Genomic DNA, 23,457 nt, shown 5'->3' on the forward strand with positions numbered 1-23,457 from the left:
CTACAAAATGTGGCTTTAGGCACCTCAAAAATATCCATAAATTTGAATCAAGTTTTCTGAATACATTCAGCTGAACAGTACTTGGTGAAAAGGGGCTAAACTCACAGAGCAGGAGATGGAGCCCTCTGCCTTTTCTTTTCCTTCTCTCCACACATTTATTGATAGGGATTAATCTGATAAATGCTCTTTAGAATTAGACTATTAGTATTCTGATCTAGAATACTGTATGCAGTTGAAGATACACAAGGACTGTATCGTTCAATGTAGTGGAAGTATTCTGGCATAAGTTCTGCTTTGCTTGCTGACGCTATTCTATTTCACAGAAAATGTTTAAATATTCATTGAGACAAGAAGAACGGTGATTAGTCTCTATGTAAATATCTAAATACCTCACCTGCATCGGATCTCTGCCTGAATTCCTTCCAGCTTCTCCAGTTAGCTGCTGGGACCTGCTGGGACCACTGGATCTCCTGCATAGTACTAAAAGGCCAGAACAGGATAGGTATCTCAGGGTTTCCAGTGTCCCTAACATAGAATTTAGTTCCTGCAACATGGCTACTGGGCACCAGATGGCCTCAGACAGATTCCTATGAGGTTTCCTGATACTCCTTTCTTCAGAAATTTTAAAATTAACAACATCCATTCCAATTCGGAAAGTAAAGGCGGGTTTTTAAAATTTTTTTTAAAATTATTTTTATAAGTCATAACTACAGGAAAACTCTCATTATGGCAATTTTTCTCCCAGCATAAACGCTACTAGGACACTATTTGAGGAAGAGTTATGTTGCACTGTTGACCTACACAGTAGATATTCTATGAATATTTACAACGGTGGGATTTGGATCATTGGTGACACAGTAAATTGTACAGCAGTATCTTATCTGTTCATTCATGCCATGCAGCCAAAGGTGACATGAAGACTTAGAAAATTCCCCTCCATTTTCAAAAGAAACATTTCCTTCTAGCAGCAGAAACAATACGAAGAACTGGGAAGAGACTTCTTGCAAAACATAGCATTGCAGAGAAGCACTCATTATTTAAAACCCTGACCTGACCTCCAAAAATACTAATTTTAAATAAATGAGATTTAACTAGATTAGCCTAGATTTAACCGGAGAATAAATGCATATGTAGTCAGCCAGGGCAAAGCTTTCAGTTAGACATCTGTCATGAGAACTTCTCTGGATATAAGTTATTATTTGATCCTTCTAAAGATATGTTGCAAACACTCATTATTGCTAAAATGTCAGCAACATTTGTGCCAAGTGTGGGGGAAGTGAGGAATGGGGCCTTTAGACTATAGTAATTTGTCTTCCCCAAAACATCTGTAAATGAACCAAAATTAATATTTTATTAGAAACTGGAAGGTGATGAGACTCTCCAACTTATCTTAGATTCAAAGGGAATTTATAGCTATTCATCACACATAATCTTGTGCAATCTGCTCTGAATGAGAGAGAAAACATTCCATTAAATTAGAAATGCTATTAAATGACCAGAACAACTTGCTTCATGTTTAGCCATAATTTGCTTGATCTTGACTTCCTCTCTCTCCAAAACAGTAATTAACTAGTGTTTGTGTGAAGGAGAAAGGGGAAAAAGAAATGAACATTGGAATTAAAGGGAATAATCAGATTTCAGAAAATACTTAGCTGTTTAGACCCTGTTTAATTTGGTAGTTTAGATATGTAAATAACCTTAAAATTCTCACCTTTCAGGAAATAAATGGTGCCAATATTCTGAATAAAATAAAATAAAATAAAATAAAATAAAATAAAATAAAATAAAATATTCCCTACTGGAAATCTCTGCTGATCCCATGCTTCTCTGCCTCTGGTCTGCTAGTGGTTAGTAAGAAATTATAGTATGTATTCTCACAGATACAAGCAATTAAACAGTATGCAGTACATGATGGCCTTTTTTTCAGAGGGGTTAGCCGATACTTGCATGATGCAGGTAATAGTCTCTCTGCTGGCTTTAAGATTCATTGAATTGACTTAGTCACCAGTCTTGACTATATATTAGAAAAGGGACCTGAGTAAGTAGTAGAAAAATACCACCATCTTATCTTCAGTTCTCCTATTCAACTTACATTAAATATATTGATTGCAGTTTAATGCTGAGTATTTTGTAATTATTTTTCTATTCTTTTTTTTTAAAGTGATACCATGAAGTACCATAAGTAAATTAAATCAATGTGTGTGAAATACAGTTTGTGCAATCTCCTAAGAGGCATCTTAACACTAGTGAAGCAAACTTACCGATAATATAACCACAGATATACTTATGATAGATTATCTATATGCATATATATGTAAATTCATAATAATATTGGTATCAAGCACATTAGATCTCAGAAGAGGCCAAACCATCCCAGAGAGGAGGTCAGCCTGATCCAGAGGGGAGGACCTAACCATCCCAGAAAGTGGGAGGACAGACCAAAATGACCCTAGAAGTGGGCCCGGAGGGGGACCAACAGAGTAACAGACAGAGTCTCACTTCAAAGATGATCCACGTCACGGAGTCTGGAGTCAGCCAGGTGTCCCTGATGAGGGTCCAAGATCTCACAGAGAGTTTGTGCAGAGAGTTTGGGAAAGTACATGTAGCACAGGGAGTTCTCAGAGAGAGAGGCTCCATTTTGGATAAAAATTCTTTTTTTAATCATAGAGATATAAGAGGGCATAGGACACCACCACTTTGAGCAGTCAATAGTGCTGTTAATTTCTTTTTTTCACCTGGGGCACCCAATAGATGATGATGTTTTCTGTTCTTTCAGACCAATTTTTATTTTTCTAGGCTGTTTTCCTGCTCTTGCAGTTAGAACAGCCCATGGTAGTTACTGATTCTTACTTTCTCAGGATGTTTTCCCCTTTTTCCAGACTATTTTTCACCTTTTGAGATGACAAGTTGCTGTTACGGTTCCTTGTTTTCATGCTTATCAAGGTATCTCAGGATGTCTCCAGTTTCTAGGTACTCAGCTGCACTTCAAAGATGCCAGCTGCGCTTCTGTAGGATGCTTCTGGTTCTCGAGTCTAGTTCCCAGGCTCACAGCTCCCACGCTGGCAGGTGTTTCCTCTGTCAGCGCTTTAGCAGACATCTTCTCCTGCTCAGTGTTTTTCTCCTTCTAACCAGGTTGCCTTTCTGGCTGCTCACATCACCACCTCATTCAAAACTCATTCTGTTGGAGCTTCTCTATTTGACAGACATGTCTTGTGAGCAATATCCAAGTTTAATTTTCGGAGTGCCCTGAATGTGGGAAGCACAGCGGTGTTGCACACCTAAGTTTATATTTTATAACACCTTGTTCTTTACAGTCAAACTAATTTTAATGCTTCAACCTGACTAGCTGAATATATATTATTGGAAGTATGCATAGTCTATGTTGAGATTTAGAAGTTGTTAGCACATTCTCGGATGTACTGTCACCGTAACAAAGCAAAGCTTATATGATGCAATATAGGTATTATGCCTGCTATTCTGTCATTATATGCACAGCTAACAACATCAACATCAGTTAGGAAATATTCGTCTGTGTAGTCTCCTCTGCTCTTTGTTCAGCTGGCCACTGAAGGAAGTTTAACACTCCTCTGGGAGCGTCCTTCCAGCTCCATTCCCCATGCAGAGCCTAGGAGGGTCTGTCCCATGTTGGGGTCAGGTTTCTAATATTACAAAAATCTGCAGGAGACTGAAGATAATAAGAGTGGGATTTCCTGTTCCAGTTGCAGTAGATCCCTTGTTTGAAGCATAAGTTCCCCTGGACTCTAACTCAGAAGAATATATATATATTCCGCTTTTAGATAAAAGGCCAACTAACCAGCCTGAAAAAAAGATCTATACTTTTAATACAATGCTGTGAATGGCATTAAGGACAAGTACCAGGTTTCAAGCCTGCAATGAGACTTTTATACCTTTAAATATTTTGAATTCCAGAGGAAACATGAATTTAATCTGAATTGAATTTACTTTGCAAGGACAGTACTTCTTGTTCTCTGCTACCTGCTGTTTCATTGTATGTCCACTGGAAAGCTTTCAGTATTCATTTTCATTTCAGTACATGGGTGTCATTTTTCGTTAAGTATGAAACAGACTGTTCCAAGTTTTTGTGAAACGGTAATTTGTCCCACCAACTGGTTTCCATATCTTTGCATAAAAAGTAATTGGTACAAGAAAAGCCACTGTTCTAGCTCACTACATATTTTGGGTTTGACACTTACTTTTCAAAACCCAGCAGTACCGATTGTGTTTCCCATATTGAAAAAAAAGTGGTTTTCACCTGTTACCAGTAATTCTAGCAGTGAAAAAGAAAATGTAAACGCAGCAAAATAAAGATGAATTACCACACAGACACCATGCAGGAAGAATGTAAAGTGGTTGGGGCTCTGCCCAACGCTGGCCTCACAGCTGCTGTTCAGCCTACAAGACTCCAGCTGCAGCTGTAATGCCCTCTTCAGTGGGCTCCGATAACTCTCATTTATTGAGTCTCTCTGGGCTTATTAATCTTACATTTTTGTCTGAACCAGCAGCTCAGCTTTGCCAAGGGGGTCCTAACATAACCTCCAGTCCCGTGGAAGATGTGAACTTGGGCCCAGATTTGCCTTAGGACAAAATTTTGCTTGGGTCTCCGTCTTCCTTGGCAAGTAATGTGACTGTTTGTGTGATTATATGATCTTGCTCACCAGCCATGTTTTCAGCAAACAGGAGTGAGCCAAAAGAATGTTGGTGTTTAAATTTTGTTGAGGAGGGATGGGGAGGAAGGGATTAGGCACCGAAGCTTACAGTCACATAGGCACCCTGCTTCATAAGCCCAGGAGGACTCTGGAAATTCAGACACGCCCACTCCAGCACATCTTCAGGATCAACTAGTTGCTTCCCTAATAAGTCTTATGGTTGAAGCCATGTATCCTGTTCCTAGATGCCAGGTGATCCAAACCCTGTATGCAGGCAGCCAGCGCCCAGGCTTGGGAATGGGAATGCCTCTGATTGGAGAGTAAGAGCTTAATTTATCTCATCTTAAAGAAGATGTCAAAAGTATGGAAGATGAATCACTCTACAAATGTTCACTTCTAGGTGATTGTCTCAGATGTAGCCCTCTTCGATATAGATGTAAACAATGGGAATTGGATATGATGAAATTCACCTTGAGGGTCCCTTTTCCATCCCCTGTACCTGGATCAAAATCAAGGATGTTAATGAGTTTTTTTTTTTAAGTTAGCCAAACAGAAAGTCTATTGTTCCAGTGAAATACAGTGACCAATTGGCAAAAAGCGTGGAATTATTTGTCTGACTTTACTCTTTAAACTCAAATTACAACTAATAGCAAGGAGCAGACGTGTAGGAGTCTAGCATATGACCATAGCATTCTGAACATAGCATATTCAGCAATTATTCTAAAAGGGATGTAATGACACAGAGGAAAAGTTATACAACTGCAGTCACATGGATTTCTTTGAAGATACGTTCTGCTATGTGCAGCCTTACTATCCTTTTCTGAAATATCACACAATGTCCTTTTTGTCCATGAAAGTCCCAAAACTCAGCACACTGCTTAGTCTTTTCAAAGACTGTGGGTAGCTCCAGCAAAAGCAAATGAGTATTGACAAAATATACTGATAGTTTTTTTATTTAAAGGCTTGAGACCTACATCCCAGATATTTTTTCCTTTTTTTTTTTAATTGTAGTTGTAGAGAAATAATGTTGGCTATTTCCTCTCATTTAACCTTGAAGTTTAATCATATCTTGTTTGTGATCTTCTGTTAATTAAAGCAGCACTGAAAAGTTTCTATTCCCCAGATCTTTGCTTGGATCACAACTGAAAATGAATATGGTCATTTTGTCCTGGACTGTTCACATCTCAGTGAACATCCACCTGGGCTTGATTGGCAGTTTGAGGTTATGAGAAAGCTGGGGCTGCCAAGGTGGTACGGGCCAAAACACAGGCAGACCTGTGTGAAGGTTTTACACAGTGTCTAGTTGCATTTTTCTGGATTTGAGCCAGTACTAATAACTGTCTGTACTTTCAGAAACACTAGATTCATGCACAGATTCTCAAACCCTATTTGTTTATTTCATTTCACAGGGATAATGGCTGAAAGAGAGTTTTCTCAGTTTCATCTCAGTTGGTTCAGAGCAGTTAATATTTTAGTTTTTCAGCTCTTCTCTAGTCATGAATTTCAATTTCTTATTGTGAGTTTTGTAAAGTTAAGCTTCAGTTTCAATCCAATTTTTTTTTTTTTTTTTTGTTAAAAAAACTGTTGCATTTCTCTTTGGGAATGCATGAGCAGCCCTGGGAAACCAAGGTCCAAGTCTTTCATTTGAATCAAGCAAAGCAGAGAGTGGATCCCAGGATTCCTGCATTACAGGCAAGCAAAGTGTCTGTAACATTGATGCAAGATAGTGGGAAGAAAATCTCAGCATGCTAACTTTTGTTCTTAGTCTCACACACACACCTACAAAGCCACACATGTGTATGCGTTTTTCTTGTTGAGTGCAATTTCCATCCTTACATGATTATTCTCTCCAGACTAGCTCTAGAAGGACCTTCTATGTAGTGAAATGCTATTCATTATTAATGCTACTTAGTTATAGTCAAATATCTTGATAAATCCTTGAAATAGAGACAGTTTAATAATTTCAGTCCTATTATGTATAATTCATACTGATAATGTAATAATATTTTAAAAATACAATCAGCTGTGCATTTCACAATGAACATTCAGTGTTTTGCTCAGCTTCAAAGATTTTAAGCTAAGCAGAATTATTATTTTTATTATTATTATTATAGCTGTTCCAATGGGGTATGCAAAACAGGAATGTTCATAACATCCTGTTTTCACATACTCAGTACTCCCTGAAATACATACAATGCAACCTGAAGCTTCAATACTAAGTTTCTGTCCTAATAGAATTTCTTGGAAATAGATGAAGGTTGAGGACCTGACCATATTACTTCCATTTCTTCTCCCCAAACAAATGTGATTCAAAAACAGGCAATTCCATGAAGAGCAGAATTAATGAGGCCTGATTTCCTGTTGATTTCTCCTTTTGTCTTTCGGGATTTGCCTAAAAGAAATATGGGTTGGAGAGCCAATCCGGTCTCCACTTATTTTATATGCACTCCAAAAGAAAGGAAAAAAAACAAAAACCCCACATCATGTCAGGGAAGAAATTGTTTGGTATCTAACTAATTAGGTGCAAAATCCAGTTGAAATATTTTCCATATGTGTGGCATTCATAACACTCTTTCTTTTGTGTATTCTCTAGAGCTTAAGAAAAAGACTGGTCATGCTGCAGCCTTTCCATCAGTAGAAGCATTCGTTCATGCGGTCTCCTCCTTGATCTGAATGCCTGTTTGCATTGAACAAATTGAGGTGGGACTCAGCCTGCCAAATTTATATTTTTTACTTTATTTTTTACTTCTTCTAAATTTTAGTTACTGGAGGAGCAATTCGTGTTCCTAACATCAAGGCTCTAAGTGACATTTTAAACACATTGAGATGCTCATCTCAAATGCTGCTCCAGAAGGATGTAAGTCTCCTGGAGGTCCTGTGTTATACCTACCAGCTTTGTATGAAGTTTCAGATACCCTGCAGAAAGATGACACTAGATGCCTCAGTTAGGCAGCTGAATCATTCTCTTAGTGAAACAGACTTCCTTAAGTGAATGTCTAGGTACCTTCTAAGGCCAGGGGAAGTACATACTCAGAAGAAAGTTGGAATTCCTGAAGTCCAGACATTTATCCTTTCTAGCCACAGTTTCCCTCTGGTAGTATTTAAAAGGCAATTATCTCCTCTCTTCACTGACTATCTGAAAAATATGGCCATTTCTTTAGGAGGTCTGTTTCACCTTGTGCCTAAAATTTTTGGGCAAATGAAAAATATCATCCCTTAAGACATTGCATATCCCTAGTGTATTGAGACCTTTTCCTCTGTCAAATTTGGTTAACGTTTGCCCATCAGGTTTAGGAAGTACTGCACAGGGCAGAACAGACAGACAGACAGGCCTGCACAGACATACACATGTCTACCTACTCACACAAAATTTAATTATAAAAGCTTAGCTTTCTTAGGGGAAAAAAGGCTAAATTTATTACAGCTATGAAAGTTACTTTTTGAGCTTTAAAAATATAAAGCATTTTATATGCAAAGCAGCTGAGAACATCAACAAAACAGCAATGTTAAAGCCCAGAAATACAGAGTGCAGAGTGAGTGAACTATATATATTAAAATAAAATTATTTGTGTCCAACCTGTTTTAATTGTTTGCTAAGCATTTTGAAAAGGAAAGGGTAACAGATATTTGCTTTTCAGTTAATGATGTGCTATTATGACAGGGAAAAAAATTAAGATATTACTTTTGTTCTTTGATTCCAGCAAAATGAAACAATCATCCCAATTTATTTCTGGCACCATCAGAGCCACAACCAGTTTTATATAACTTTGTGTTTGTTTCTGATTCCTGCCAAAAGCACAGAAATAGATTTAAGCCCAACTACAGTACCCAACTAAAATACACTCACAATGGGCCTCACTTGATCCCAGTCTGCATTTGAGCCATGTATAGCTCCATATCACAGAATCACAGAATCACAGAATCGTATAGGTTGGAAAAGACCTTTAAGATCATCGAGTCCAACCGTAAACCTAACACTACCAAGACCACCACTACACCATGTCCCTAAGCACCTCATCCAAACATCCTTATAATACCTCCAGGGATGGCGACTCAACCACTTCCCTGGGCAGCCTGTTCCAATGCTTGATAACCCTCTCGGTGAAGAAAAATTTCCTAATATCCAGTCTAAACCTCCCCTGGCGCAACTTGAGGCCATTTCCTCTCGTTCTATCACTTGTTACCTGGGAGAAGAGACTGACCCCCACCTCTCTACAACCTCCTTTCAGGTAGTTGTAGAGAGCGATAAGGTCTCCCTTCAGCCTCCTTTTCTCCAGGCTAAACAATCCCAGCTCCCTCAGCCGCTCCTCATAAGACTTCTGCTCCAGACCCTTCACCAGCTTCGTTGCCCTTCTCTGGACACGCTCCAGTACCTCAATGTCTCTCTTGTAGTGGGGGGCCCAACACTGAACACAGCATTCGAGGTGCGGCCTCACCAGTGCCGAGTACAGGGGCACGATCACTTCCCTAGTCCTGCTGGCCACACTATTTCTGATACAAGCCAGCATGCCATTGGCTTTCTTGGCCACCTGGGCACACTGCTGGCTCATATTCAGGCGACTGTCAACCAACACCCCCAGGTCCTTTTCCGCCAGGCAGCTTTCCAGCCACTCTTCCCCAAGCCGGTAGCGTTGCATGGGGTTGCTGTGGCCCAAGTGCAGGACCCAGCACTTGGCCTTGTTGAACCCCATACAACTGACCTCGGCCCATCGATCCAGCCTGTCCAGGTCCCTCTGCAGAGCCTTCCTACCCTCCAGCAGATCAACACTCCCGCACAACTTGGTGTCATCTGCAAACTTACTGAGGGTGCACTTGATCCCTTCATCCAGTTCATTGATAAAGATATTAAACAGGACTGGCCCCAGCACAGAGCCCTGGGGAACACCGCTTGTGACTGGCCGCCGACTGGAGTAAACTCCATTCACCACCACTCTTTGGGCCCGGCCGTCCAGCCAGTTCTTTACCCAGCAAAGAGTACACCCGTCCAAGCCATGAGCAGCCACTTTCTCCAGGAGAATGCTGTGGGAAACCATGTCAAAGGCTTTACTGAAGTCTAGATAGACAACATCCACAGCCTTTCCCTCATCCACTAGGCGGGTCACCTTGTCGTAGAAGGAGATCAGGTTGGTCAAGCAGGACCTGCCTTTCCTGAACCCATGCTGGCTGGGCTTGATCCCTTGGTTATCCTCTACATGCCATGTGATAGCACTCAGGATGATCTGCTCCATCAGCTTCCCCGGCACCGAGGTCAGGCTGACAGGCCTGTAGTTCCCCGGGTCCTCCTTCCGGCCCTTCTTGAAGATGGGTGTCACATTCGCTAATCTCCAGTCACCTGGGACCTCCCCAGTTAGCCAGGACTGCTGGTAAATGATGGAAAGGGGCTTGGTGAGCACATCTGCCAGCTCCTTCAACACTCTCGGGTGGATCTCATCAGGCCCCATAGACTTGTGAGTGTCTAAGTGGTGCAGCAGGTCACTCACCATTTCCCCCTGGATTATGGGGGCTCCAGTCTGGTCCCCATCCCTCTCTTCCAACTCAGGGGGCTGGGTACCCAGAGAACAATTGGCCCTGCTAATAAAGACTGAGGCAAAGAAGGCATTAAGTACCTCAGCCTTTTCCTCATCCTTGGTCACTGTGTTCCCTCCCCCGTCTACTCGGGGCTGGAGATTCTCCTTAGCTCTCCTTTTGCTGCTAATGTATTTGAAGAAGTATTTTTTGTTGTCTTTTATAGCAACAGCCAGACTGAGCTCTAGCTCAGCTTTGGCCCTTCTAGTTTTCTCCCTGCACAGCCTCGCTACACCCCTGTAGTCCTCCTGAGTTGCCCGCCCCTTCTTCCAGAGGTCAGAGACTCTCCTCTTTCTCCTGAGTTCGAGCCAGAGCTCTCTAGTCAGCCAGGCTGGTCTTCTTCCCCGCCGGCTCGTCTTTCGGCACCTGGGGACAGCCCGCTCTTGTGCCTTTAGGACTTCCTCCTTAAAGAATGTCCAGCCTTCCTGGACTCCTTTGCCCATAAGGGCTGCCTCCCAGGGGACTCTCTCGACCAGTCTCCTAAACAGGCCGAAGTCCGCCCTCCGGAAGTCTAAGGTGGCAGTTTTGCTGACTCCCCTCGCCACTGCTGCAAGTATCAAAAACTCTATCATTTCGTGATCGCTCTGCCTTGTTGGCCTTCCCCCTGATTCTTACCCATAGACACTCCACCCTATCATCACCATCATCGAGCTCTAAACTATCCAGATACTCCCTGATGTATAGGGCTACCCCACCACCTCTTCTGCCTCCTCTGTCCCTCCTGAAGAGTTGTGCGAGTCATCCCACCATGTTTCTGTGATGGCAACCATATAATAGTTTTCCTGATGTACAATGGCTTCCAACTCCTCCTGCTTGTTGCCCATGCTGCGTGCATTGGTGTAGAGGCACTTCAGCTGGGCTGTCGTCCGTGTCTCCTTCATAGAGGAACACCCCTTGTGTGCTTTGAGGCCTTTCACTGGCATTTCCCTCTTGGCTCCTATTGCCTCAGTATCCCCTACCTCAACTCTGTTCGACTTCGGCTGTGCCCCAGCGTACCCCGCACATCTTGGAGACACAGGCCGAGTGCACTCTCTGGCACCCGCTCCCTCTAACCATGGCACGTCGTCCCTCAGCTTCTCTCGGGCAAGCCTGATATTATCCCCCTCCCCCTTCGAGTCCAGTTTAAAGCTCTGTCGATGATTCCCGCAAGATCCTGAGCAAAGATTCTCTTTCCCCTTTGAGAAAGATGAATCCCATCAGACGCCAGCAAACCTGGTGCTGTGTAGGCCATCCTGTTGTCAATATAGCTCCATATATCCGTATATAGCTCCACATATCCGTATATAGCTCCATATATCCACATATAGTCACCGCAACTCTTTTCAACTGGTAACCAAATGCTGTGCCTCTGTTCCCTAACACCTGAGAACCTGCTCAGTGCTTGGACAGGCTACTCCCTACATAAATAATGAATCAGGCTGGGCAAAACTTGGGAAATCCCATGGTGCCATGGTGCCCATAGCAAGCCCTGTGTGAAGCCTGAATCATGCCATCCCAAGAAAGTTTCTGGGATCTCGTGCAGCACTCGGAGGCTCACTGCCCTGACAGGCAAAGTAAAGTGTCCTTCTTATGTGAGAAGCTGTGAGAAAGCCACACACCAATAAGGAAAAAAAAAAAAAAGAGCAGAAAGTCATGGAAGAAAGAGAGAGAAGAATATAAAGGTCTTCACCCTAAGACAAAGGCTGCAGACCTTTGTGGGTGTAGTGCTGACTGAAATTATGCTTCTAATGCTCTCCATTTTTTAAGTGTTGCTGTTCTTTGTAAATAAACACGGCTGCAGCCAAAGAATAGCGACTGTTTCTCTCATTAGTTTTTCCTCCTGACTGAAATAGCCAAAAAACCCTCAAATTTTGACTGAGCAAAAGGAGAGAGTAACAGCATGATCTTTGTACTTCCTGCCCTTAATATCAACTCTATCTACTTAGTTAAGAATTCATCATTTATGGTTACATACTACTGACATTGTTACACTGTCGAATCTCTTTTTAAATGATATAGAAAACATTCACAATTGCTTCAGCTGTAATGCAGCATGGAGGTGAGCACAGTAAAATTGAAGCAAGCTAGTGTTCTGTGAGGCATCATGTCAAGTTAAACAAGGAGATGTTTAATCTTTAGACCTCAGGGAAAGCTTAGGTCTTTGGCACTTCTTTTTACTTTCTCAGGTGGATTTCTACTATGTGGATGTATTAACCTGCCACTTGCCAGTCTATCTGCTCAGAACAAGAGTCTTAAGAAGTAGATTCTGAAAGAAATTTCATTTTTCCATGAGAAAAATGCTGTCTTTTACATACATTTTACCAGATAGTCAGCAGATGTAAATCTGTAAATCACTACAGTTAAAATTAATTTCCATCTGAAATTAAGTTTAATCCACTTACTGACAAATGGAGGGAGAGGGTAATCTGCTAGAGTTAAAATTAGCTCAATATTCCATGTCCATAAACATATGAAATACTTAGCAGTGATTTATGTATAAATATCAAGAACAATGACATCAGTAGCAGTTGTTTGGTCGGTCAGCCTTAAAAAAAATTTCAATTAGTTTCAGACAGACTTTACCAAACCTTAAGTAAAAAAGAAGAAACAAGTCCTAGGAAACTGGTATATTGGAGGCCAAAGGTCTATGAGCCAAGGTAATTTAGCATTGCCAAGATGACGCTAATAATTCTGAGCAGAGAAATATCAACAGCATGAGAAAAACATTGGCCAATGAAGAGGTTTAGAATACATGAAGTATATTAACTGGACACAGAAAGAAACAAATGCTGTAAAAATTAAAAGCGCCATTACATACGCATCTGCTGGCCAGCTGTAGTGAGTAAATCTGGGCAATTATTTTGGTGGGCTGATCTGCAGGACCTCATTAAGATGACAATGCTCATCCAACACCCACAGTATTGTTGTGGGCCACCACAACGCCACTGTGGTCAAAGAATGACCTCAGCATAGGACAACCGGTGTGTGCAAACAAAATACACATTGTATTTCTTATCAAGACCATTTTGAGACAGACACTTCATCCTTGAGCCCTAGCAGTGTTGCTGCAGTCAGCATTAGAGAAGGGAGTAACCATGTTTTCAGTGTTAGAACCCTCCATGATGTATTTCCCAATTTCTCTTAACAGGCTCTATAGTTTCTCCTCTGATTTTACATTGGTGTTCATTCACTGTTCATACAGCTTTGGCAGGGTGGGAAGAAATAATCCCTTCTCCAAGAAAAAGGATGGAGGCTAGCAAAAAGGCTGAGAGCATACCAATGGCACATCTACACAGTGGACAGCCCAATAATGAGGTAGCTTTAGTGTTATGACCACACCACGCAAATTGAGGACACTAAAAGCCATTCAGCCCTTCCATCAGTAGAGCTTGGTGCACCACATACTGATCTAGGATAGCCGAATATCTACTAACCTAGTCACAGCAGTAGCCCAAAGTCCTGATCACACATCAGAGTCTAGTGCACTCACCATTGACCTTGCTATACACATGCTATGGAGTCTGTCCAGGCATCTTCTGCTTGTGTACCCTATGAAGAGTAAAACTGGCTCAACCCCATCACATGAGATTCACTGCATTCATGTCACCTCAGATCAGGTATGTGCCCATTTTTCTGCTCTACAGACAGAAACAGAGGATCACCAGCTGCATGCTTTTGCGTGGGACAGAGTCATCATGAGGCTGTGCAGCCTCCCCCCTCCACAGTTCAGAGACTGGAACTGTACGAACTACCGCCTGTGTCAGCTGTGGTCTTTGTCTCTCAGCACAACTCAGTAAGTCAGGCAGGGTGCCAGGATGACATGACCATATGGCCTCTGATCAGGGAGTAAGTTCCATTACAGCTATACGCTATTTTTGCTGAGCAGCACAGACATCACTTGAATATGTTATCTATCTGCCTCTGCTGCTAGCCAGATGTTGGGAACAAACTGGGATGATTACCCCAGTGTGCTGATCTGTAGGACATCAGTGTGGCTAAAACTGACACTCACGCGTCCATAGTATAAATAGAAAACAACTGACCAAAAAAATGTGTAAGAAGTCCCAGGAAATCTACATCAGGATTCTCCTTTGCTTTGATTTAACAATCCCAATTTTATATATATATATATGTGTGTGTGTGTGTGTGTGTGTGTGTATGGGTTTCATATATATATATGAATATATATATATGAAACCCATATATTGGCCAATGAAGAGGCTTAGAATACATGAAGTATATTAACTGGATGCAGAAAGAAACAAATGCTGTAAAAATTAAAAGCGCCATTACATACGCATCTGCTGGCCAGCTGTAGTGAGTAAATCTGGGCAATTATTTTGGTGGGCTGATCTGCAGGACCTCATTAAGATGACAATGCTCATCCAACACCCACAGTATTGTTGTGGGCCACCACAACGCCACTGTGGTCAAAGAATGACCTCAGCATAGGACAACTGGTGTGTGCAAACAAAATACACAATGTATTTTGTTTCAACAAAATATATATATATATATGGGTTTCAAAGAAGATGTCCTGGAAAACAGGCATTTGTGTAAGTTGGCACTGAACTCTAAGTTTTGAAAATTTAAATCCTATAATCAATAGGACAGCAAAAAAAGTTCAAGTAGTCAAGTAACTGAGGAAACAAGGTAGCAGAATACAAGTCAGTGTGTAAATACATTTAGGCTGGCAACTGTGAAACTCTTCAGTGTCTTGGAAAGTGCTAACAAAAGGAAAGATACAGTTATAGACCTGAAAGCTTTCATAATAAAAGGTATTGAAAAATAGGACAGGATTTGGGGGTTTCTTGGGGGAGGTTAGTTGTCTCTCTTAATTAGTCCATGCTGCTACTGTGAAAATAGTAACAATTAGATCCACTAAAGAAAATAATGAAAGAAAGGAAAACATTTACGCTGAGACAAAAAAATAAGATTTTGATTTTAATTTTTTCTCTTTCTCTGAAGTTAGCTTTATAAAGCACTTTTCTGTCTATATCTTACTTCAAGTGAGCTTTGTGCTTCAGAAGTCGAGCAGCTAAGTCAGTGGCAATGGGAAAAAAGGGGGCTACACATTGTCTGCCTTTACAAACTGGTAAAATGTAATTTGAGCTGGCTCAAAACTTACAGATGGATATAATATTGAGCAATTTTTTTTCATTATTGATGTATCTGTAGAGGGTATTTATTTTTTATTTCAGTAGCTGCTCGAGAGAGGCTCTTCAAAGAGAGGTACAAGTTCAAAGATGCAGGGCAGAGCAAGCTTTCTGCCTTAGAAATATTTGAAGGAAAAATATTGTAATGTTGGCCTTTGTCTTGTATGATTTTACCTTTTTCTTAATGTTAGAAGCAGAAAACAATTATTTACAGGAGAATGAAAATTATTATTTCATCATGAAAATGGCAAATGCAAACTGGGAAAACTAAAAAATGTAAATCTTGGAAATTGCATATGTGAAATTAAAACAGAAACAAGACTTCTATTTTTATAACATAAAAATAATACAATTTAATTTTTACTACAATCTTAAATAGTGTAACAAATTTATGTACCGTTTGGGGCTCAAAAATACAGGAAACAAACACTGTGCTAGTACAGTCATGTATACAGTTTTTGTTACGGAACACTGGGCAAATGAAACAAAAATTATGAAGTGGTATATGAGAAAGAATAGAGCTGAATTAGTTAATAATATCATTCTGGAGGCTTATTTCTTCTGCCAGGGCTTTTAGTTTCTCTCTCTAATATGTATGTATGTCAGATTCCTTGAGATTTCCCTATTGTTTCTGCTTATGTTGCTTAACTGTGTTGCTCTTCTTCAGGGCCATCTGACCTCATTAAATACTGTTTTCTGTCTCATAAATCACTTGCAAGAAGAAGAGGGTGAACCGTCTCTGATCTAGTTATTGTTGGCAATCTTTCAGAAAGCAAAGTAATCTATCCTTATTTTCAGAAATAGCATCACTGCATTCAGCTACCTAAATCTCCCCTTCCCTTTCCCCAAAGAAAACAAACATTGACAAGAATAAGAAATAAAGGATGAATTCCGTTCAAAATTAAATTGAATTCAAGTAGGAAATACCAATGTATATATTTTTTTAAGGAGCAGTTATTTACTAGCTACCTTATGTATAAAATGTTAGTTACGTGCCTGCAAAAAGTAATACAGGGGCTGGTCTTTAGTCACACAATTAAACGGATACTGATCTAAGATTACAGCTCTAGGTGTCTTACAGATCCTTATGCAAACCCTGTGCTCACCTGTCTTACAGTCTTGATTCAACACACATTTTTAGGTTAAGGAAAATAGGAAATCATAGCTTACTTGGCCCGAGCAGGATAACAGCTGCTATCACGGGTAAAGATTGCTTGGTTTAGACCCTAACCAGACATAATGTTGAAATCTGATCCAGCAAATGCTCTGCGGTAGTGTTCATATGCCAAAACTTGAACAAAGGTAAGACAATACAAGCAGTGGTGTGAAACGTTGGAGTGTTTATATGAGCATGGGATTGTCTAGACACTTTAAAGCAATGGTAAAATCAGCTCTAATTGCATCAAAGGAAAACTGGAGAGGGGGGTGGAAGGGGGTGGCAGAGTTTTTTGGCAAAACAGAGGACAGGTTTAGTGAGACTGAGTTGCAGGGGCGCTCCTGTGTAACGTCTCAGCAAAAAAATGAGTCAGTCTGTTCAGCTGTTACTAAAAAAGACTTCTTGTGGGCTTGGATGAAAATTGTTAACTGCTTTTCCCTTGTAGTAAAACCATTCCATAGATGATTCCCAGGTTACTGGAGAGTCATCGTGCCCAGATGGCTTCTAAAGCAGGTGTGACAATGTGTGCTGTAATTTGTGGGAATAAGGTCAGAGAAGATTACAGACAAGTCTACTGTCTGCCTCCACCAGCACATAGGTTTGTGATGCCCCAGGGAGTGGAAACAAACCCTACTAGTGTAGGCACATCAGCCAAAACATAAAAAATAAAGAAAAGGATATTTTTTTCTGCCATAGGTTTTGCTTTTGCTTAAAGAATGGGTAAAAGCTATACCGGCAAAAGGACATTTTACTGGTATAAATCCTAGGCCTCCTTCCAGCATAGCTCCATCAGCAAAATATATCGCTCAACTAGCAGACTGATGTGAGCCAGTAAATCTTCTAAGTCTAGACGAGTACTTAGCATTTGATTCCAAATCCAACCCGGGGAGATGCTATGTGTTCATATTAAAACCCTAATTGACTGTGACTAAGTAATAATAATTATAAACATAATGTAGCTAGCCAGCATGAAAACCATGCTTATTGTTTTGCATTCTGGTATCATCTCAGTACCGCCAGGAAAAATGTCTGTGATATGTCTTCTTTGTGAAAGCTACTCGTAAATTAGTTTTAAAAAATGAGGTGGAAGATGAAGGCTACTGGAATAGCCCCAAAATCAAAAATCAGAACCTTGTCAGCCTTTCTTGACCTATCACTCAAGAAACACGATAGGAATGATGATGCATTGATTAACCACATGTGCAAAAGGAGAATGGTGGGATGGATAGAGAGCAGATAATAAAGTTAGTTGTTTCATCATGCATCTCTGCGGAGCAGGGATTTCTGCCAGCAGTTGAGAGCTTTGCCCTTCGATCATGTTTAACCTCATAGAGTGAAAATCTTTCCATGGTGTTTGAGCTTTACAGATTTAAAATTACTGTGTTCCTCCAGATGTGACCTTCCCTTCTCCACACCCAACAAAGGCAGCTGGTGACAGGACTGGATCACTCTTCCCTATCATAAATTCCACAGACAGGGTCTAGGGAACAGGGAAATTCCATGAGTTTTTTTCATCAAACTTTCTACAAATTTTTCTTTCCATGTAGAATGACAGGGGATAAAGGATGGAGCCAAAAAGAAAACCAAAACAGTTCAACATTAAACAGAGGAGAAAGGGAGTGAAGAATTTTAACTTTTTTCCAAATGATTTAAAAAACGAGGTCAGTTTTCTTTAAAAAAGCAAAAGGATTAAGAGACCATCTCCTAAAAAATGTGAAATCGTTAATGGAGTTCAGAAAGAGAAATCTAACAAGGTCATTTAAGTCCACGTTAGAGAAAGAGAGCAACAAACGTACAGTATAGAAAGTGCCTGCACCAAAGGAAATTAGGTACAATTTTGAAAACAGGGAACATTTATTAAACGAAATATAAGAGAAGAGAAGAAATTGGAGGCAGTGCTCTAAACAATTTATAGAAGGATTCAGGCAAAGGTTTGGAGGGAAAGTAACCTATTCGGACATGCTGGTTAGAGGACAACTATTACAAGATAAGACTGAGATAAGAGATAAAACTGAGATAAGACTCAAAATATTTGTTCATCTTTTTTTTAAGGCATCTCATTACCCTTCCTAGAAGGAATTGCTATTGCCTCTGTAAATAATTTTAAATATATATATTTTTTACTCAGAACTAGCTCAGAATTAATTCTTTCTGTGTTACTAGGCCTAATCTGGCAAATATTGTGCACATTTTCTAAACTCAAGATTGCTCAGCTGATAAATGCAGTATGTCATACATATACAATAGGGATATACTAGAAAAGCCAAATTCATTTCATTAAAATCTGATTATGAACACAGATTTAACAGTGGTTTAGATGTTAAAACCAGACAAAGATAAATTTTGGAGGCTACTTTAACATTTGCGTATGAAAAATACTGATACTGTGGAGATTTTTAGCTTTCCTGACAAAGGCATAATATGATCAATAGCTGGAAATTGAAGCTAGACAAATAGCACTAGAATCGAGTATTCATGCTCCTAGCTAGCCAGGTAGTTACGGAGAGAAAAAGCCTTGGCAGATAGATAGACTCTTTTGTTTGGTACGTTTTGATGAGGTTTGATCTTTAATAAGTATAGTTTAACCTAGTTCCTAGGAGAAAGTCTATAATGTACATATACAGGAGACTTGCCTGGAATACATGATTGCCCCTTCAGTCCTTACACTGTATGGCTCCATCATAGCAGTAAATAAAAAGGGTCAGGGACCATTCTGTGGCCCTGATGGTGACTGATTTATGTCCGTGCAGCTGACTTCTTTTCCCTTCCAAAACAAGATAGCTGCATTGAGACTGCATAGCAGGAATGGTCCCTGTCCCATGCACCCCCTTACCACTGTTTGGCAAGGCTATATACCAGTGATTGATATAACTATTGATATAACAGTGTGAGCACTCACATGCTTGTGCCTGGGACCCCACTTCACACCTAAGCAATGTGCTAGTAGAGACAGAGTAAATAATTTCTCATGCTTCTCATGGTCTTCCTCTGAGAGACACAGGTCTCTGCATTGTTGTGGACATGTTTACATCACTCTCTTCTCTGCTTTTGAGCAATATTGGTAAGTTAAATCTCAGGCTTCAGAGCATCAGATGATTTCTTGCAAGCATCATGAAGAATTTTTCCTCTCAATTTGATAATGTCCATTTTAAAATTGATTTGGGGGATTATTTTTGTTTGCTAGCTTGTTTTCTCTTCTAAAATATTTGAGATTAGTCAGAAGTTACAGTTTTAAACAGATGAAAATAACCATTAAATAAGAATAGTTATAAAACAAAATATGCCCCAAATAAAATCTAAGAATCCCCAAGTCTTGACTCTATTAGTTGTTTATTTTATTATTCTGAAATAGCTCTGTTTCAAAATGTGAAATATAATTCATAGAAAGGCCATGACATTAAATAGTACATACAGCTGGGAAACAACAGCAATAGCAATATCTACAACTGAATATAAACTGTAAGGCAGCTATTAGATGACTTGATTTTTATCTTTCATCCTCCGACTCTATTGTTTTGTGAAGCATTTCTACACTTTGTTTTTTAAAAGAATGTAGAAAATATTTACAAACAAAAATATCCATCTAGTTTGTCTTTGACCCCTAAATCATTAACTGGAGCAATAGCGTTCTTTTATTCTTTGCCTTTGTATGCATCTGTGCCTGTGCTCACGTACGATATATAAAGGTAGGTAGCTGTGGGAGGATACATATGATCTTTGTCCCCTGTGACACATTTATGTCCTTTCCTAAAACACAGTATGTTGTAATATATGACTGTTCATGTCAGACTCTGACTTGGCAGTCCAAAGATGAAAACCCTCCATTTATTTTCAGAAATACTCATGTATAGCAGAAGAAGGATCGTTTTTTCCTTCACTCAGGCAACAATGAGAACTCATCTTTGTAAAAACCATGGTTAAATTCTATGTCACATCCAGTCCTAAACCTTATTTCTGAGGGATTGCCTATGCTCCTGTACTCAGGAGCCAAAATGAACAGTAATTTAACAGAAAGGTCAAAGTAAATAGTTTCTTCAGTAGCATTTGGAATATTTTCCCATTCTTCAGCTTGTATCAAAGTAACTAAAAGTATGAATCACAAATGGGGTAGTCATTTAAACTCGCTTTACTTTATAGAAAGTCCTAGGATTAATGGCAATGAATGATGCAAATACAGGTCCACCAGACACTAGACTGAGACAACGGCTAAGTTTGCTAGAAGATCTGCCCAAAAGACGTCAAATTGCAGCAGCGAGACCCTGCTGGAAGTTGAACTGAAAATGAACAAATGAAACCACTCTTCCTCACTAACGTTCGTCAGAGTCTAACAGTCCTGTTATAACTGTCCTTAATTTTACAAAAAATGTTCATCTGAAGGAGAAGAAACAGCATGGATTTGTCAACAACTGAAATTACAGTTTCCACCAGCAAAACCGAGCAAAGAACCAAGCCTGCTGAACTGCTTGTGTGGAGATACACATGTTGAATGCACCCCTTTAATAGCTCTAGGAAAAAGAGGGCACAAATCCAACAAGTATGAGTGATAATCTGTATTCACAACACTGTCCTAGTTACAAGTGTTTGTCCCCTATTCATTTGGCATCACCTCTATTCTTCCTTCTTTTCAATGGCATTTGTTTCCCTAATTCTCTGCCCAGTGAGTGGCAGACTAGCAAGAAATAGACACTTGCAGTGCATTTGGATAATGTAACAGAAACCCTTCCCTTTGCCAACGCCAGCGATACAAAATGCTGTCAGCATAATGCTCTTGTTTAGCTCAAATAAGCAAGGAACTCAGTCCATCCCTTGCCAGTCCCTATCCTCCTCCGAGTGCGAACAACACAGCTCGTGCTTCTGGCCTGGACCCACAAGGCCTTCTAAAGCTTTTAACCAGAGCTGCAGCAGAAACAAGGCCTTGCCTATTTTCAGTTCTCCCTCCAATCATTGTTGCTCCCACATATTTAATAAAAACCAACCCTGCCTGCTGCAATGGTCTGTTCTCACTGTAGTCTCTTCAAACCAATTCTGAACTGTGTATTGTAAAATACTGAGTATATATACACAGTACTTCTACTATGTATCGCCAAGCAAACAGCGAAGTCTGGATTTCTTTTACTTCGTGGGGAGAAGCTGGTTGAAAAAGGATATTTTTTACAAAAACAGCTCTTAAATTTAAGTCGTTCACAGGCCACTGTCTTTAGCTCAGCACTCTTTCCATTGACATTTTCCAGTAAAGATAACTTTCTTGATAGATATGTGATGGAAAGAAGGTCTCATAGCTCGCTAAGACTCAAGCACCCTCACATGTTGACAGGCAGGTAATAAGTATAACCCTGACAAGCAGCAGGAGTGATGGCTGTCAGCAGGAAAGTTAAGAAGCAGGAAAGCTGAAGGCTTAATGGGAGGGATGTTAGAAGAAAAGCAAAGCCAGGTTAGTCTTGTGACAGGTATCGGTAAAAGCAGAAGAAAATGGGTTTCAGGAGAAACTGGAGTCAAACAAACTTTCCTGTGGAAGTCTCCTGATGGTGTGATCTTTTTTATAATACACTGAGTACCACTGTGGTGTAGGCATAGTTTAGTTGTGAAATTTTCACACCAAATTTTGTAACCTTACACATGCTAAAAATTAGACACAAGAGCTCACCATGCCGAATGTTTGTTACGTGACGTAGACCTGACTGGCACTGTAGCATGAAGAATTATCCTGCACGACCTTTATGAGGCATTCAAAGGCATAGATACCTGGGGCTGAAGAGGAAGAGAAAATAACATTGCTTTCAGAGACTGCACAGTGAAGTGGACTGCAATTCACTGTACGTTCTGGTTATGATGGGCTTCTTGCGATAGGATGAAGTGTAAAGATCCTTTTAAAGAAACTAAGCAGAAAAAATAAGGAAAATGGCAAAGGTAAGACACTTGCTGTAAATAACTTCAAAGGAACTAAAATTGAAAAAATGGAGCTAATAATGGAGAGCAAACCACCCTGTACGACTGGGTAGGTAATTGAGTGGATTACTCTGCATAAAGGATGAAAAGAGATTTTAAAGCTTGAAGAGCCTGGAAAGAGAAGGTTGACTGAAGCAGATGTCAGCAGAAGGACGACATGCTGGCAAACATCCACAGAAAGATAGATACTGAACAGGAAAAACCATTTCTTTCTTCCAGCCATGGAAATAACTGGGGGAGAGTGGCTGGGGAACCTCTCAGCTTCCTTTGTGTAGTCCCGTCCTCTGTTCTTTAGTCCCTATTCTAATTCTTTGTACTTTTGTACTTTGTACTGCATTGTTCTTTGTACTTTTCTCTAAATGCCCTGGACTTCTCAAGAACAAACAGGCTATGCGTTTTTGCAGATGCCTTTAGCTTGAAATGGAGAACAAAGAAAGCTCCAGAAGGGATACACCCTGTCCAGGTGCCAAAGCCACATTAGCGTTTGCTCGCTCACGCAGCTCGAGAGAGACAGCGGGGCTCCACCACACACTTCATCTCCGAGCTGTGACAAGGGGGCAAACAGCTGCCTCCGCCTGCAAACTTCACGAGAGGGCTTTAGAAATAGGTTGCTCTACTGGAAACTGCTGGTTCAAAAAGCAAACACGGAAAGTTGCTGGAACTAAGACTTGTTATGTTTTTCAAATAATTTTTACACAATACTTTCCTTGCTTTTTCTGTTTTCCAGCAAAGCTTTGTTTTAAACAAATGTTTCACGTTGTTTATCACTTACAGTAATGACATGTTGTGTAACAATTTGGTTCCAAAAATGTTTAAAAGGTCATGAAAAGTCCTTCCACAGAAAATGAAAAGATTCTTTTGCATTGCTGACTAATTTTCTTTATTAAAGGTAAGTGATAGCTGGATTTCTGTATTTTCACTCAGATTGTTTAACCTCACAGGGCTTTTCCCCCTTCCCTAGCAAGGCCAGAAGACACAATTCTTTAAC

Source organism: Mycteria americana, chromosome 1, assembly GCF_035582795.1.
Source record: "Mycteria americana isolate JAX WOST 10 ecotype Jacksonville Zoo and Gardens chromosome 1, USCA_MyAme_1.0, whole genome shotgun sequence".
In the NCBI taxonomy this organism is placed as follows: Eukaryota; Metazoa; Chordata; class Aves; order Ciconiiformes; family Ciconiidae; genus Mycteria; species Mycteria americana.